General features: G+C 34.2%; 1 protein-coding gene across 1 annotated transcript in view; it reads left to right on the top strand.

Moving 5' to 3' along the window:
- Positions 1-17,508, top strand: part of LOC123632100 (collagen alpha-1(I) chain-like) — a 52,281-nt gene extending 34,773 nt beyond the window's left edge. Inside the window, exons 4-5 of the mRNA XM_045542220.1 lie at positions 13,647-13,765; positions 15,317-17,508. The gene's annotated coding sequence lies outside the window, so the exon portion shown is untranslated. The remainder of the gene's footprint in view (positions 1-13,646; positions 13,766-15,316) is intronic.
- Positions 17,509-18,243: the final 735 nt, after the last annotated feature.

Below are 18,243 nucleotides of genomic sequence, written 5' to 3'. Positions count from 1 at the left end.
CTTATAATAAATTACCTTAAGCAATATCACCAAGTCAGAAGCAGATTTTTTTTTTTTGCTTCATATAACAGATTTACTTAAGGTATGCCTGCAGTGTGTATATTATGTGTTTAAATCTTGCTAATTTAGTAGTTGCAAAATGCTAAAATTACAAAAATGTAGTGATCTCTATATTTTATTATTTGAATTTCTTCTTTTGGGAGTTATATGCTCATAGCTCTGGAAGGGAAGCAGGTCTTCTTTATTTCATTATTGCATATTGAATCATTGATAGCCAAGAATTGATAAAGATATCACATGATCCCTGGAGAATCAACTTGAAATTTTATATACTGCTATATGAAGTTATGAGGCTGTAAAGTGTCCAGATACATCTGTGTCTCTTCTACTTTTCTAATATTAATTGATATTAATATTAAACTTTTAAAACCAAAGTGTACTTTCATTTATACTCTCTCTGTTTAGATCTAACTCTTGTGTGATTTTGAGCAAGTTTAAGCCTCAGTTTCCTCGTCATATTATATGGGGTTATTTATAGCATTATGATAATTTTCACTTAGCATAATGCTTGGAACATGGAAAGCACTCAAAAATGTTAGCTATTATTGTGAAAGCCTGATTAATCATTAATCCAGAACTTTTATACCATGTGACTTATTCAGGTAATTCAATGGAAGAATCATCTTTGCATTTTAATGAGTGAGTTTTCTTTTTCTTACTATTTGGGGAATTTATAATATTCAGTGTTACCACTAATTGATAGCATTACAGCTGTAAGCATGTTGTACCAGATGTGTTCCCTGAAGCAAATCTAAATGATAAAAGCATGTTATCATCACAAAATACATGTAATGCTTACCCGCATAGAGAATTGTGCAGTTGGTAGTATAATATCATAAACATGATTGTTGCCCTTCATGACCTTATAACCTAAGAGGCAACACAGTGACAAGATAGAGACAATTGCTCTGTCTTTCACAAATTAACAATTGATAAGTTGTAGGAGACTCCTAAGTATTGAGAAGCAAACTATCATAATGGAAAATAACCTGAATAGATTACAGCTTAAGCAAAAGGAAATAAACGTAGGAGCCATTGTGGACCTAAGGTTGAACAGTGTTTCTGTTATAGATAGCATATAGTTGGGTCTAGCTTTTTTATACACCTTGTCCCAACATGCCTTTGATTAGAGTGTTTAGTCCACTTACATTTACTGTAATTAGCAATGTAGTTGAATTTAAGGCTGCCACTTTGCTATTTATTTTCTGTTTGTCTTATGTGTTGCTTGTTCTTCAATCCTTCCTTTCCTGATTTCTTTTGTGTTGAACATTTAGTATGTCATTTTAATCCTGTTGTCTTTTTTAAGCTACATTTCTTTGCATTATTCTTATAATGATTACTGTAGATATTATAATATGTTTCTTTAATTTGTCACAATTAACTTAAAATTATTAATGAATTAACTTATAAAATATATATGTTTATATATACACACACAAGCACACATATGTGTGTGCCTTGCAACACTATATTTCCATTCCTGTCCACCCTTTGTGCTATTATTGCCATATATGTCACATCTATATACTTTAAAACACAAAATACGATGTTACAAGTTTTGCTTAAGCCATCATATGCCTTTAAGAAATTGAGAGAAGAAAAGTATAAAATTGATGTTAAAATGCCCACAGTTATTGAAATAAGTTGTCTCTAAAATCAATTTTATAATTCATTATTATAACTTTATTATTACGAGATTTTCCACTTATTACTTTTTATTACTCTAAGAGGTGAACCCAATATGGAGTAGAGAACAAGAAGTGTTGAGTGATCAGCTGGAGTCACTCACTTGCAGCCTGGATCAAATGTGTTTCAGTCAAATGACAGATCACCATAATCCTGAACCTTTAGGTTTGCCTACCGAAAGGCAAAACAGAAAATTTGAAATTCTGGACATACAAAGATCTGCTTCCTGCATTTAAATCACTTGGCATTCATCTTAATCACTATGTTATAATTCAAGAAAAAGAAAAAAATCAGGCTTGTGCCTTTTCTCATCTATTTAGAATAGGCAGTTTAGTAACTGTATGATAATATAAGTTACTGACTTGGAAAGCCTTGTAAGAGAGTACTCATTTCCTCATAATGTGGAGTTTTTACATTTCTTTCCAATTGAATAAAAAAACAGCCAACAGTGCTTTGGGTTATAGTGACACCTGGTGGTACCAGTTTTTTGGTTTTTGGTTTGGTTTTTTTTTATTGTTTTTGTTTTATAGAATTTTTAACATTTGATCCTGTTTTTTTCCAGATTATTTTGTGTAAGGAATCATTTTATCATCTAGAATGTACCTTAAGAAGCCTTTCCCATCCTGGCCCCGTATCCCTTTCTATAGCAGAGGTACTTGGGCCAGAAGCCCTGATGGAGAGAACAGCTGGTGTCCCTTGCATTTCCACCTTTGGCTTGAGAAAAAAATCTGTACTCTATATACAGGAGAAAACTAATTAGGGCAGGAAGGATAAAGACATTGTTACATGGTAAAATTATAAATATTCATGCCAATAGTATGGTATAAAGTACTTCTGATGACAGGCACTTACTGATAATATGCCTGCCATACCCCATGAGGTATGTACCATATTATTTTATTATTTTATAAAAACTAAGGCTCAGAGAGGATTTTAAGAGTACCCAAGTTGAATCTGTAGGGAAGCCAGAATTTCAAGTGAACCTTATCTTTAATTTGGAGAATGATAAAATTTAAATTTAAATGCCCAACATAATTTTAAAATTTGTATCCATATTGTGTGAGTGCATTATGTTTTTAAAAAATTAATATTGCCAAAAAGGTTGAAATGTTCTCTGATACCCAGTCCCCATCCCCTCTTCCTTTCCCCAGTGGTAGCTGCCACTATCAGTTTGATGTGTAGCTTTCCAGATACACCCCTAACACAAACACACACACCCTTTGTGTTACATATAGAAATGAGTGGTTGCTTCCTTGTGTATTTGATACATCATAGATAGTATTTGGCCAAAGTAGCTTTTTATTAGTAAAACTTATTCATTGGAGGGAGTCCTCTTATTAAACTCTGAACTCATGACATGCTAAGTATTATAACAATTTGATATTCTATAGTGGTGACAGTAATTTCTAAAGTTATTCCAGTATGTCTGTAGTAAATAGTAAAGATTTAACTAAAATATTGGTAGGACTGTCATTTTCCAGGTTAAATTAAAAGCAATGCTAATCATGTACAGATTAATTTAAGTCTTTTAACGAATGTTTAAATTCAGTGACACTGGTCAGATTAGTCATAGTGTCACACACCCATCACCGTGGCTGTAAGCCAAAGTTAACTAACTTTTAAATATAAAGCTCACAATTATTTCTTGGGGCTAAAAGTGTAAGAATGATCTGTAGCTTGTAACCTTGCTTACAGAATATATGGGGGGAGGACTCCAAAAATTGCCTGTAAGAAAATTTTGTTTAAATCCGTTTTTTCCATCACTTTTAGAAAATCCACTTATATTTTCATCCAAGCCCTCAACTTCTATAATGTTAAAAAAAAAGCTTGATATTTATATACTTAAAAGGAAACCAATATTAATAGACAGTAAAATAAATATGAAGTCATTATAACAAGGTTATCTCTTTTTTCTTCTGGGCACAATAACTTAAATGAAATAATAAGTGCAAAAAAAAGAATCAAGAACCCAAAGAGTTTTTAAGGAAGCTGTGATTGAATAGGTTACATCAGACTGACTGGTCTCGTAACTTTTTTTGAATCTATTCATAACATTCTGTACAAAGATGTTATGAACTTCTAGCTATTCCCTCACACTATAGCATTTACTTAATTTTAGAATTAAACAGGTTAATTTGAGCTACAATGATAACTTGAGACAAAATCACTTCAAACAGATTCAAAGTACAGCACCTTGGGATCAGGGAGAAGAGAGCTTCCCCCCGGAATGAACATGAGAAGCTTAATTAAAGAGGGTGTGGATTTTCTCAAAGCAAAGGATATTTTTATAAAACCATAGAATTTTTGAGTTAGATAAATCACCGTGAATTTTATGACTATATTCTATAGTTTTATCTACTGTAATGTCACATTATTGTTGATTTCCCATATATTGTAATATTATAGTGAGGTATTCTATGCTTGCAATTTTCCTTCAGGATGCAGGGTAAATAACAAACTAGAGTAAGATCCTTTACTATAAATTAAGGAGGCTTAAAATAGAGCACATACTGTTATATTTTCATTTTGATTTCCTCATAGTTGTTCCTGGAAGTTTCCATAAAGTTCATTCTTCCTTGAGGGTGTGTTTGGTGCATTAATGGGAGGATTTTGTTTGGATTTTGTTTTCTACTAGGGGATGATGATTCCCTATTAAATGTTCATCTCATACACTGAGCAAGATGAAAGCACAATGGAAGGTAAATGACGAATATTAGACTAAGTGAAGAAGGGAGCAGGTAGCAAAGTAGCTTATGGAGAAAGATAGAAAGACGCACCGTCCCGAGGGAATTTTCCTTCCATCTCTAAAACCGACCGTGGTAGGGGACCTAGAGCCTGACTTTAAGAATTTGTAACAGCAATAACTGAGCAGAGCATGAGCAGCAGAGAATTCTGGTATACAAGATACAGTAAGCTTCAAATACAGGAACGGTGTTTTTTCTCAGTTATGGCTATTTTAAAGGTGATACATTTTAATTTAAAAATGAGAGTTGGAGAAAGCTACTGTATATCCTGAAAGGTGATGTGTACTACTGTAGAATTTTTAAAATATAAGTTAATGGATACATAAAAAGATTTTTTTGAATAAAGAATGTGCCAAATGTGACCAAATACAATATACATTCGAAATAAGTGTCTTTTCATTCACAACTGAAAATGACCAGGTGCTAGTTTATCAGAGATTGGTTTTACATGTCTAAAATGCCTATTAAATCAAAAGCCCTATTGAAAGAAAAAGAGTAAATTCCATGTTACAACAGTAACTTTTCGACTTCTCTTTGAGTGGTTAAAATCATTTCATATAACTAAAATTATTTTAATGACTGTATTTAGTAAGGGTGTGGTTCTTTCCAGTTAGAACATTTTAAACTCTTACATGATTATTCAATATTCAGACCCAACTTTTAGGGCCATTTCCTTTCATTCTTGTCCATTTTTAAACTGTTTACATGGATTTTCTTTCTCTGCACTCACTATGTACCCTGATTTTCTTCACTTGGAATCCATCAAAAAAATAAATTTAAAAATCGAACTACCTTCATGAAAGTTAACTTCCCAGGACTTAATGCTGTCATTTAAGGAAAGATTGTTTGTAATGCAGTAATTTCTCTTCTTAGCTGTGAGTTCCTTAGAAAAGTAAAGCAGCTTAATCTTGAATTAATGGAGAACTTAAAAACAATTTTTTTTTCAAATGAGAACCAACATTTCCTAATTAAAAACAAATTTTCAAAAACTGAAATTTTTTATTTAAAGATTAAAAGCCAGAATAATCTTCAAATTGTTACAATTGGTCAGGTGTTAGATGGCATCATTCATTCATTCATCATATATTTACTGAGAACCTTCTTTAGTGCCAAACCCTGGCTACATGTTGTGATTTTTTAAAAATGAAATGAAATGAAACATGGTGTTTCTTCCCTAGTAGAGAGATGGTCAGGTAAACAAATAATTGTACTAAGTACTAAGTTGTGTGATCAAGGCATACACAGAGTATAGCGGTGGTGGAAGGACAGAATGAACAATTCCTCCCCAGGTTGGAGGACGGGTCAGGTGTTACGGATGGTGATGACCAGAGGAGGCTTCAGATGAGAGAATACTTGATTTAGGATTTGAAGACTGTACAGGCATTTGCCAGGTAGAGGGTAAGCAGAAATGCAGAAACAGCAAAATAAAGAAGAGGTTTATGTGGTTTAGTCCTTCAAAATGTCATCACCCCTTCAGTTATGACAGAATTCAATATTCACTAAACATGGATTCGTCAACTTTCCAGCCCAGAGCCATTAAAGCTATCACGGGTACTCCTCAGAGCTCTTTCCTTCACCGCCTCTCTTCCTACTCATTCCCTCCTGCATGAAAGGCCTCGTCACCCAAGCCAGACTTGTGAATTACCCATGACTTCTCCCTCTCCTCAGAGCCTCTCCCCTCAACTACGCACTCACTGAGTTCTGCTGTTGTTTTTGTCTTTCTCGCTTCCCAGATTTATTTTCTCTGTGTTCTTATTCCCTCTCCCTAGTTAAGGCTCTCATGGTCTCCCCTAAACTACTGCAGTAGTTATTTTTCTGTTTTCTGCAGCCTTTTTTTCTGTTCATCTGCAGCCTTATGACTAGAATAAATTCTCTAAAGTACAGACATGGTCATCCCACTTGCCTGCTTACCGTCTTTCAGTGGCCTCCATCATTGGGAGATAATGCCCAAACCCCTTGATTATTCAATATTCAGCTAGGACTGAATATTGAATAATCATGTAAGGACCCCCGCCTTTTCCACCCTGTGGTTTCCCCCTACCCCTCACCCACATGCATCTTCGGCTCCAACTCTGCTGAATTCTTAAAAGTCTCATCACACGTTATCTTTGTCTTTCTTTCTCTATTCATATGACTGTTCTTTCTGGTACACTTTAAGCTACACTGTCCCCTTCATTGCCCACCCTTCCAAATCCCCATTAGCACCATCTTCACCTACCTAATTTTATTCAATATTCAAGACTCAGCCTGGCTATCAGCAAACTCAGAAGTGTCTTTTGACCCACTGTAACACTTGCCACACTTACAACAATGGTTTATGTGTCTATCTTGCTGGTTAGTCTGTGTCTTTCTTGAAAGCAAAGATATTACCATTCATTTCTCATCACCCAGAATTTAAAACATTGCTGGTGTATGACAGGTACGCACAAATGTTTGTTGAATGAATGAATAAAGAATATCCTGTAACAGTCTGAAATTATATGTAACTTTGGTTCACAATGTGGTGTTCTCTTAGGTATGGTTGTTCTGTTGTTCTGTTATGTATGGTATTGATGACTTTTTTCTTCACCCAAGCATTTTGTGCACCTTAGATCAATTTAGCAAATGAAGTCTCAGAACCATTTGAAAAGTCATTCTTAGAAAAAAACTTAAGAATCAACTAAGTCCACTCGTGTATGCCTCTGATTATATTTATTTCCAAATATGAAATTTTTAAAATTTCAGCATTATGTTAGCAACTTGAAATACACCATTTTATACATATAATTTATGTTCTAACATATTTACTTTTCGCTCATTCAGTTGAATTTATTAGTGTATAATCCATGATGAAAATAACTAACTTTCAGCAATTAAACTATTGGATGGTTTTCTGTCTGTAGGCATAGTTCAACCATTGTTCTAAGTTCTGTGCAAGAGGGAGGTGGAACAAAGTATTATAGCTCAGAGAGTGAGAAGCTGGATTTCATGTCTTCCCACAGTCAGAAAGGAAATATGTGCTGCCGTTAAAGGAAGGAGGGTAGTGAATCTTTTAAGACAATTTTGAGAAAGCATAGAATATTGAAAATTAAAAGTTAACGGAATCCACGAGTGTGCAAAGCCACAGCTGGAGACCTCAGGAATCCTAGGTTATGCAGAACAGGAAGGGAACAGTAACTGAGCAGGCAGAAAGAAAGTAAGGGTCATGTGGCCTCCCCACCCACTCTTTCAGCCCTACTCCTAAAAAAGCCATAATTTAGTCCCAAGTATACTTTTCTGGTCTTTTCCTGTAACATAATATGGTATCTTGAAATGGTGCTGGATTTCCTGAGGCTTATGCTGCTGACTGCCAACCCCGCCCCAGAGAGCACTGAGCGACAGATACTGTAAACATCCTACACTCTCAGCTGTGGAAAGTAAGAAAGCTGGGAGAAGGCTGTTTACTCTCTCTGCCTTGGATATCAACTAAAAAGAAACGGATTTGGAATATTCCTATACATCTTATCATTAATCCTATCCAGTGTTTGTTTGTGAAGTCAATTCTAAAAGAAAAAAAGTGAATTGACTAAGTCATGCTAAGAAATGTAAAATAATTTGTAAGATTAGTTATCTTCTCACTGTATCATGTAGTTTTAAAAGAAAAAAAGAGATTACCAAATACCCAAGGATAAAAGTTCTGGTAATTGGTATGAGGCTACATTTTGTAGGTTGCTGTAGCCTGGTCTATAAAAGCAACAAAACATTAAGTGCATGTATATTAAGCTAAACAACTCTCCATTAACCTGAATTGCATTTCTACAATGAATTTAGCACTTTTTAAAGCAAAAGTTCTGGCATCCTGGCACTTGCTATTTTATCAGAGATCAGAGGCAGTTTGGAGCCCTATGCTTAAAGAATGGTAAAGATAAACAGTATGAATAAGGCCTGCTTTATAAAGCTAGAATATACTAATAGACTTATCAAGAAAAGATATGATAGGGGGGTAGAGACAAGGGATAGGGTGCAAGAAAAGAATTTTAAGAAAAATCCATAGAACTAACTCCTAAGTTCAGCGTTAACCAGAAGAAACATTCTCTTCGTTTCTTCTTCCATGTAAATCATTCAAATCAAAGATTTATTGAACATCTTATCTAGAATTTGACTTAACCCAAATTTGAGTCCATATCTTGTTTTTTTAATCAACATTAAATAAGCCTTCTTTTCAAAGAGAGTATTTAAATTATATGGTATATTCTTACATAGCAAGCCCTTAAGAGGTTAAAATAATTAACTTAATGCCTGCTTTAAATCTTAAACAAATCTGGACACAATTACTTGAATAAAGAGTCTTGACATATGAGCATATACCAGTCATTTAAACTAAAAGACATTCTATAATATTACTTTAAAAGTATTAGAGGAACTTTAATTTCCCTGTCCTTGCCGAAAGTAGAGTCTAATACAATAGGAATGATTGTTTCATACGAGTCTAACAAAAAATGTGTATAAATACAATGACTTTAGCGTGTGGTTTCAAGGAAGTACTGGAACAAGCTGGCCTTGCAGCAGTGGTAGACACTGTTGAAGTGCTTGCTGGGCAACTCCAGCTTGGTTGAGTCATTAACCTTTTGAGATTTTGCCTACAGGCTATGGAAACCCTCTTTGAAACAATGTTCTACAGTCTTCTCAGAGAAATAATTACTGTGGATATTTGAAATTTTGCTCTCTGCCAGGAGATTCAGATTATATGGGTAAGGGCAAAAGCAGCTTCAAGCAGGAGGGGAATGATGTGTTTGCTCTGCCGTAACTTTTTAGTTATGCAGCCTATATTAAAAGAGAAAGCATTCAGATATCCAGATCTAAATTGATATTAACTTTCAGACATGAATGTAAGTTTTTCAAAGATTATTCAAATATATGTTGAAATTCATTCCATCAGTCAAGAAATATTTATTGAGTACCTACTATGTGTAGTTTTAGGCACAGTTTAGAACAGAAGCAAAATCCTTTCTGTCATGGAACATACAAATATTAATAAACATATAATGTGTCAGGATATACCATCTTGTTTATTCTATGTATCTGTGTAAAATACCTAATTTTTATTCAATGATATTATTGCCTCTTTCAGTCTTTCAAAACAATGTGTATTTAAATATTCTAAAACATTTATTTCATTATCTATGAAAAACTTCAAGATTTGTCTATATAATATTATTAGCCTTTTTGTTTACCATTATTATTCCACCTATGTTCTCATTGTTAACTAGCCTGTTTTGTGATGTGGGTAAGTAGTACAAAAATAAACATGCTTGAGAGGTCATTGTTATATATATACACAAGGAGACTTCAAAAGTTCATGGAAAAATGGAATTAAAAGATAAAAATCTTTATTTCTCAACATAAGCTCCATCAAATTCAAGACTGTTTTGTAAGTGATAATACTAGCCATTTACTCCATCCCTGAAGAACTGAGGGTCCAGGCAATTTAATCATGTTAATGCCATCTTTTTTACATCATTAACCAAAGAAAAATGGGTGTCCTTTAAATATTTTTTTTAGATTAAGCAACCAAAAAAAAGTCAAAAGGAGCTAACCCAGGGCTGTAAGGTGGATGCCTAATGATTTCTCATGGAAACTCTTGCAGAATGCCCTGTTTGATAAGAGGAATGAGCAGGAGCATTGTCCTGGTGGAGAGGAACTCTCTGATAAAGTTTTCCCAGGCATTTTTCTTCTAAAGCTTTGTCTAACTTTCTCAAAATACTCCATAATAAACAGATGTTATCATTCTTTAGCCCTCCAGAAAGTCAACAAGCCAAATACCTTGAGCATCCCAAAACACTGTTGCCATGGCCTTTGCTCTATACCAGTCCACTTTTGTTTTGACAGGACCCCTTCTATCTCTTGGTAGCCATTGTTTTGATTGTGCTTTGCCTTTAGGATCATACTGGTAAAGTCATGTTTCATCTCTTGTTACAATTCTTCAAAGAAATGGTTCAGGATCTTGGTCTTGCTTGTTCAAAATTTCCATTGAAAGCTCTGCTCTTGACTACAGCTGATCTGGGCCCAACGGTTTTGCCACCCATTGAGTGGAAACTTTGCTCAACTTTAATTTTTCAGTCAAAGTTGTGTAAGCTGAACCACTTGAGATGTCTGTGGTGTTGGCTGTTGTTTCTGCTGTTAGTCATTGGTCCTCTTCAATTAGGGCATGGACAAGATGAAATTTTTTCCTCACAAATTGATGTGGATGCCACTTTGGGCTTCATCTTCAACATCATCTCATCCCTTCATAAAATGAGTTATCCATTTGAAAACTACTGATTTCTTTGGGGCATTGTCCCCATAAATTTTTCGTAAAGCATGAATGATTTCACCATTCTTCCACCCAAGCTTCACCATAAATTTGATGTTTGTTAGTAGAATTCATGTTGCTCTGATAGGGGCTCCTTCCAAACTTATGTTTTATCCTTCTTAGTGCTTGAAACCAGATCTTGTTCAGAGATGTTATAATAAGTTAGTACAAGTTTACTTTGGTGCCAGAACATTTTGAAATCCATGCATAGTTTTTTCATAACACACATTTTCCATGAACTTTTTAAAGTCTCCTCATATATTTACTGAGAAGATATTGCTAAGAAGTTATATAATATAAAAAGTTACATGATTGTATCTATATATGTGTGTATGTTATATATACATATGTTATATATATTCAAATTATCATTGTATGTAGTACAAGTAAACTTAATTTGAACCATACTCTGTTCAAGTCTATAGCTCTCTAGATACTGATAAGGATGATTTATCTTTACATTATATTTGTATATTTTTTGCTAAACAAGTACTGTAAAGACTTAAAAGAACAAACCATTTTTAAATTTGAACATCTATTTATATGTCATGTATACCTTATTCATTTATGAATTCATGATCTCCTTGTTTCTATTTGTTTAAGTTAGTTCAGTCTTTGTAATATATATTTTTATGTCTAGTGGTGATCTATTTCTATAAAACTACTGTGGCATAGATTTCTATAAATTTAAATATAGTTCTGCTTTCCTTTTCATTTAAAACTTCAGTGAACAGGTTATTAATCCCAACATTGATTTGTTGGCTTTATTTTGATTAACTTTGTCATTGGAAAAACTATATGGTTAATATATAAAAATCAGCTGTATGCCTATATATCAGCACCAAATAAAAATCTTTTTTTAAAAAGGTAATATTTATATCAAAAAGTATCAAATACCCCAAGGATTAATCTAACAGAAGATGTGTAAGATCTCTACACTGGAAACTAAGTAGTATTGAGATAAATTAAAGAAGATCTGAATAAATGGAGAGATAAACTATGTTCAGAGAGAAGAGGACTTAGTATTGTCAAATGGCTAATTCTCCCCAACTCGGTCTATAGATTCAATGCAGTCTCAATCAAAATATAAGCAGGCATATATGTATGTGTGTTTGGAAATAGATAAGCTGATTCTAAAATTTACAATTCAAACACCAAAGAATAGCCAAGGTAATCTTGAAGAAAATATGGAGAAATTACCCTACCATATATCAAAATTTATTATAAAGTTGTAGTAATTATGAGAGTGTGGCATAACACACAGTGTTGTATTAGCATAACAACAAGAGACACCATTATGATAAAGATACCAAAGTACACTGGGGACAGGATGATCTGTGGATCTAAATATGGAAAGAAAAACAATAAAGTTTCTAGGAAATAAAATATAGACCATCTTTATGACCTTGGAGTGGGCAAGATTTCCTTTAAAAGTTTACAACACCAACCAGAAAGGAAAAAAAAAAGATAATTTGAATTATAATAATACTAAGAATTTCTGTTCATCAAAAGACAACATTAAGAAAATGAAAAGGCAAAGTATAGAAGAGAAGGTATTAGCAACATGTAGAATATCTTATATCCAGAATATATAAAGAATTCCTATAAATTAATAAGAAAAAACAGGCAACCCAGTAGAAAAATGGACAGTCTTGAGCAGAGAATTCACAAGAGATGCAGATGATCAATTAACATAAAAAGTTGCTCACCCTCATTAGTTATCAAGTAAATGCAAATTAAATCACAGCTAAATGCTAAAACATACCTACTAAAATGGATAAAATTAAAAAGACAAAAAAAATCTGGTATTGGCAAGGATGTGTACTAACACTGCCCATGAGAGTATAGGTTGGTACAACCACTTTAGAAAACTGTTTGATGGTCTCTGCTTATGCTGAACAAATCCTATGTCCCTTTTGTTGTTACCTACCCCACAGAAATTTGTACCATGTTCTCCAAAAGAAATAAGAATGTTTTTTGTATGAACATATTTGTAATAGTCCCAAATCAGAAACTATCCAAAAGCCAATCAACAATAGGATTCATAAATAAATTGTGATATATTCATACAACAGAATACTATCCAGCACTGATAATGAATGATTTACAACTTCACATGAAATTATGAGTGCATCTTATAAACATAAAATTGACCAAATAAGCCAGACACTGAGGGGAACATACTATATGTTTGTATTAATACTAATTTGAAAACAGGCAAAGCTGTATCTATGGTGACAAAAGTCAGGATATAGTCACCTTGTGGGGTGGGAACTAATGACTGGAAGTGGGCATGAGGCACAGGACTTCTGGGGTGTTGGGGATGTGCCCATTCTTCATCTGAGTACTGGTTACACAGATGTCACTTCATGAAAAGCCCTCAACCAGAAATTTATTTCTGCACTTTTCTAATTGTAGATTATACTTTAACAAAAATTCTCAAAAATTAAATATTAAAAAAGCTATATCACCTGATCTTAAATAAGGCAGGTAGAACTCTTAATCAAACAGTTACTAAGAGAAATGCTTTCTCCCAGATCGTCTTTCTCTCAAAACATACTGACAGCACATGTCTTGAGGAACATTCTCTGAAACTGGCACAAAAGATGACACCATCCATAAGTTCATATAGCAAAGTGACTTTTAACTAAACATCTTTACTTCAAGATACTAGCTACAGTGTATACCATTTTGTAGGACACCACTCCCCTCAAAAGCTCAATATAGCAGTGATCCCCATTTTCTAGCAAGCAACCAAATTACAAAAAGGCCAGAGAAAAAAGGCTGACGTCAAGGCATTCAGCTGTTGCCAGGCTGCTGTGCTGCTTCACTCACATATGTTGCAGGGAAGGAGGTCAAGACACGGTTAGCTGGCTTTCCCACCGGGCCATCGGGAGCCACAGGAGGACCGAAGGAGACACTGCCAGCTTTGGATTCTGTGATGTCTCAGCCTTTCCACAGTCAGGTAACTCAGAATTGGACTAGAAAAATATAAGTCCTCTACCATCATGTTTTTTGAACTAGAGCTTTCCTCAGAATTAAGAATACGAATAGATTGTACATTTAGCATTCTTTTTAATTCTTAGAATGGTTACTGTGATTGAGTTTTTGTCCTTTCCTTGAACAAAAGAATGTTTTGTGATTGTTAAAATTGTCTTTTAAGATTTCCTTTTATGAAGGGAAAAAAAACTCCAAATTCAAACTTCAGCTTGAACTATAAAACCTTTTTATATTCAAGCAAAACTTGAAAATCTTGACTCTGTCACGCATCAAGTCACAGGTGCTAAGAAGACCCCTTTAATGCGTCTCATCGGAGGACCGTGCAGCCCCACAGGGGTGTTTGGAAATGTGTGCCGGCATTTTTGGTTGTCACAATAACTGAGAAATGTCACTCCTATGAAGTTTGGGAAAGTCTCACTCAAAAAGAAATATTTTGACCAAAATAACATTAGTTCCTGCATATTCTTAAAGATTATTTTTAGGAAAATTTGAACTATGTATACTTTTAAGTCTTAAGTTTAACACATATCCCTAGTGTACTATCTGGGAGCCTGCAGGTCTGAAAGAGACAAAAGTGATGATCTTAAAAATAATCATAATTAAACAATAAAATTTACCTCCACACTGACTGGAAAACTGTCTTGTGACTTTAGAGTGACTGCAGACATTTCTGTAACATTGAGTTCACCAAAAAGCCAAGTAAGTTATGGCCTTAACGTGCTTACTTTTTGGTTCAGAAAATACATCCTATTTTAACTTCCAAGTTTTATAGGGTAGACCAGTTATTTCTGTGGTTTGGTAATGCCGATTACTTGAAAATCTGACAATATCCAGAACTTTACCATGTAATTCAGTCACTAGAAAGCTGTGAATTTCTAGCTGTACTAAAAAGCTTTCAACACTAGGCTAAATGCTCCTAGAAAGACAAATAAAACCGCATGTTTTTAAAACCAACTTTGAATTTTAAAATAATTTTTGTGTTGCTAGCCCAGTTATGTGCACGTGCTGAAGGGGCATCTGACTGCCTTCCTGTAGCTCTGGTCAGACACTGTTAGTTATAGTGCAGTCGCTGCAGTTATGCTGGGCCGTTCTAGCCCATCCCACTCCACAAACATCTGCTCGGCTCAGCCATAGCACTGGACAGGAGTAGAAAACAAGTAGATGTTCCCAACCTCAGGAAACTTCTAGCTTTGTGGGGACTACACCTACCATGCTTATTGCTTCAGAGAACTTTTAAAATTCTGCATCATCTAATCCAGCTCATTTGGTGGAATCTGATTAGATTTTTACTGACTTTTCTTTCATAAGTATTCAATAAGTCAGTGCTGGGCAGCAACAAGCCTGGCTTCTATTCTGATAAAAATAATCATGGCAACCACCATCATCACTGAGGATTCTCTACGCTCCAGAAGCCATGCTAGGGGCCAAGAGCAAATACTTCGTGCCCATACTATGTGCTTTTATTAACAGATTTAATCTTCACAATTCAATAATAGGTGTGAATATTATTTTTCAGATGAGAAATCTGAGGTGAAAGCAAGTAAGAAAGTTACCCAAGATTATACTAACAAGCCTTAAAACTGGGATTCCAACTTACACAGTGTGGCACCAGAGATCTGCTTGTAACCATGAACTGAAACACTCAAGTATCTTGTAAGTTATGTATTATTGTTCCAATTTTCCAGGGGAGGAAACTGAAGTTGAAAGAGTTAAGAAAATATAACATTCACTGGGGTTGTTTATAAATATTCAAGTTCTCTCTTTCTGACACCCTCTGAAGTTAGGTGTGGCTGTGTAACTTGCTTTCATCAACAAAATGTGAATAGAAGTGGCAGGGAAGCATTAAGAGCCCACATACAATTTATTGTGTGCCCTTTCTGCTGCGTTGCTGAAAGATCTTTCAAGATAGAGCCCTTGTCACCCTTGATCCTGGAGTGACTATGTTGGACAGCATCCCTTTGCTGACTAGTGTTGGACACAGAAGAATTGGTAAACTTCTGATATTTAGAGCCAAGTTAGAGGAAGGAGAATGTAACCACAACGTAATCTAGCCCAAATTTAGCAATTTCCCTAATAACTTGCCCAAACTGCTGTTGTTTGTTGGTACCAGATATGTGTCTGGAATCCAAGTCTCTCAGACTCAACAGTTCATGGTTTTTTTTTGTTGTTGTTGTAGTTATTTGTTTGTTTGTTTACATTTTTACCTCTTTTTTGGTATTGTATGACCTGTATGAACCCAAATTTAGTTCTTTTGCTTGTTTTTTAGTTTTATGACAGTAATGAAAATGCTTAAAAGATTCAATCTGTTGTCTATGGTTAGTCCAAGACTAAGATTAAGAGCATGTAGAAGAAAAATCTCTGTCATTCTCTGACCCATATGTTTGGTCTAGAGCTTAATATAATGATCTCCAGCTGCATGAGAAATTTTTCTGGGCTTCTTAATTCTGAGATTCAGGTTCTAGCTACAGACTGTCAACAATAATGTGAGCTAAAGAACGCTAATTTGTCCTGAGTATTACTCAGATTTGTCACTGTGCTCGTAGTTTTCATGGTGTGTGCTGGTGCAAGACTTCACGCTTCTTTAGATTAATTGTCACTCAAATACTCTGACTCTGTAAGGTAATCTCATCAACTATATCTATATCTATCTATCTATATATCACTTTATCTATATACACAAACACCAAATTATCCAGGTTCTCATGTTTAAATTCAAAATTGTGGGGATTTCCCACTCCACTAGCTTAGTACACACAACAATTTAGCTGTATACAACTGACTGCTGTGATAATGAACAACAGAGAACCACATGAAATTCTGAATTTCTTTCCTGAGGATTATCTTCCTGAAACCTAAACGAATAGAAGACTCAGAGAACCTTCCTTTTACATTATTTGAGTTATCAAATGACTTATGGGGTAATAGGTGTTGCCCCATAATATGGAAAAAACAAAGAGGAGACTTTATCCCCTTAACTAGCAGGGCTAAGTTTTTAGAGAATTGGGGGTTTTTACTTTGTATTACTTGCTGAAAACTGATTATTTGATTACTTTAACTCTGTAAGGTTACTTTATTTATTTAATCACAAAATTCCTAACTCTTATTTCAGTAACTTTTAAACATTTTAGAGTTTATTTGTTTATAGTCCTGCTTCATTGCAGAAATGACTAGAGGCAAAAAACTTACCTTTAATCTTGACAAATATCTGTAAAATGATACTGAGCTAACTTTTGTGGGGTGAACTATACGATGAATAGATTGTATAAATTTGGGATTTTTTAGTTTTTATTTTGAAATAATTATAGATTTATAGGAAGTTTTAAAAATAGTATGGAGAGATCCCATGTACCCTTTCACCCAGTTTTCCCCAATGGGTACATCTTACAAAGTTACAGTACAGTATCAAGACCAGGAAACTGACATTGGTACTATATATGTGTATGTGTGTGGTTTTATACCATTTTATCACATGCATAGATTCATGTAACCACCACTGCAATTAATATACAGACTGTTCCACCACCACAAAGATCTCTCCCTTTATGGTCACATCCAGCCCTCTTCACTCCACCAGCCCTAATTCCTGGCAACCACTAATCCATTCATCTTTATAATTGTGTCATTTCAAGAACATTCTATAAAAGTTTTTAACAGATGAATTTTTAAAGTTATTTCCCATGTGTCAATTAGAAATTAGAGCATTAGAAATCTTACAGATCTCAAACATATAGATTTGTTTAATATGAGGTTATTAATCATATTAAATGATGATTGGTATAAAATTTGCTTTGAGATACCATTTTCAATCATTCTTTCCTATAATCTAAACACATATTAAACTTTCTTTTAGAGGATGAAGACTTACTCAATGACATGAATAGCTTCAGCACTTTTTGATGGTAATAGGCACTAGCAAATAAAGCTTAGATGAAACATACATTATTGTGCAAAGTGTGGTTCTTCCAACAGACCCTGTGTTTGATCTAAGAGCTATTTAATTACAGCAAGCCTTCAGGTTCTTGTTGTTCCTGTTGTTATGAAAGTTGGGATTTAATATAAATCAAAATATGACAAGCTTTAATTTAAAAAAAAAACCTTGACCTTCCATTTAGAGCAACATGATCTTTCACTTTATTGAGCTTATATGGATGTGTACTATATAGGAGAATTGTATAAGAGATAAATTCCTATAAAGTATATTCATTGCTGTAAACTTGTGATTAGGTCACAGTCTATTATTAGGAACGTACAGGCAGCCAACTGGCAAATGGATTGCCATCCCATCTAAGGAAGAGAGAAAAAACACAAAGGGTAAAATTAAAATGCCAATGCATGCTGAGTAAGCTAATAGAAAGCATGTTAGATTATGTACACTGGTGATTCTCAAAATAAATGAAACAATGGAACCTATTTAAAAATACATGTGTGTATTTATTCTTTGAT

The sequence above is a fragment of the Lemur catta genome, chromosome 2 (genome assembly GCF_020740605.2).
Source record: "Lemur catta isolate mLemCat1 chromosome 2, mLemCat1.pri, whole genome shotgun sequence".
Taxonomy (NCBI): domain Eukaryota; kingdom Metazoa; phylum Chordata; class Mammalia; order Primates; family Lemuridae; genus Lemur; species Lemur catta.
Note: the sequence above shows the minus strand (reverse complement) of the source record. Positions and strands in the feature narration are given on the sequence as shown.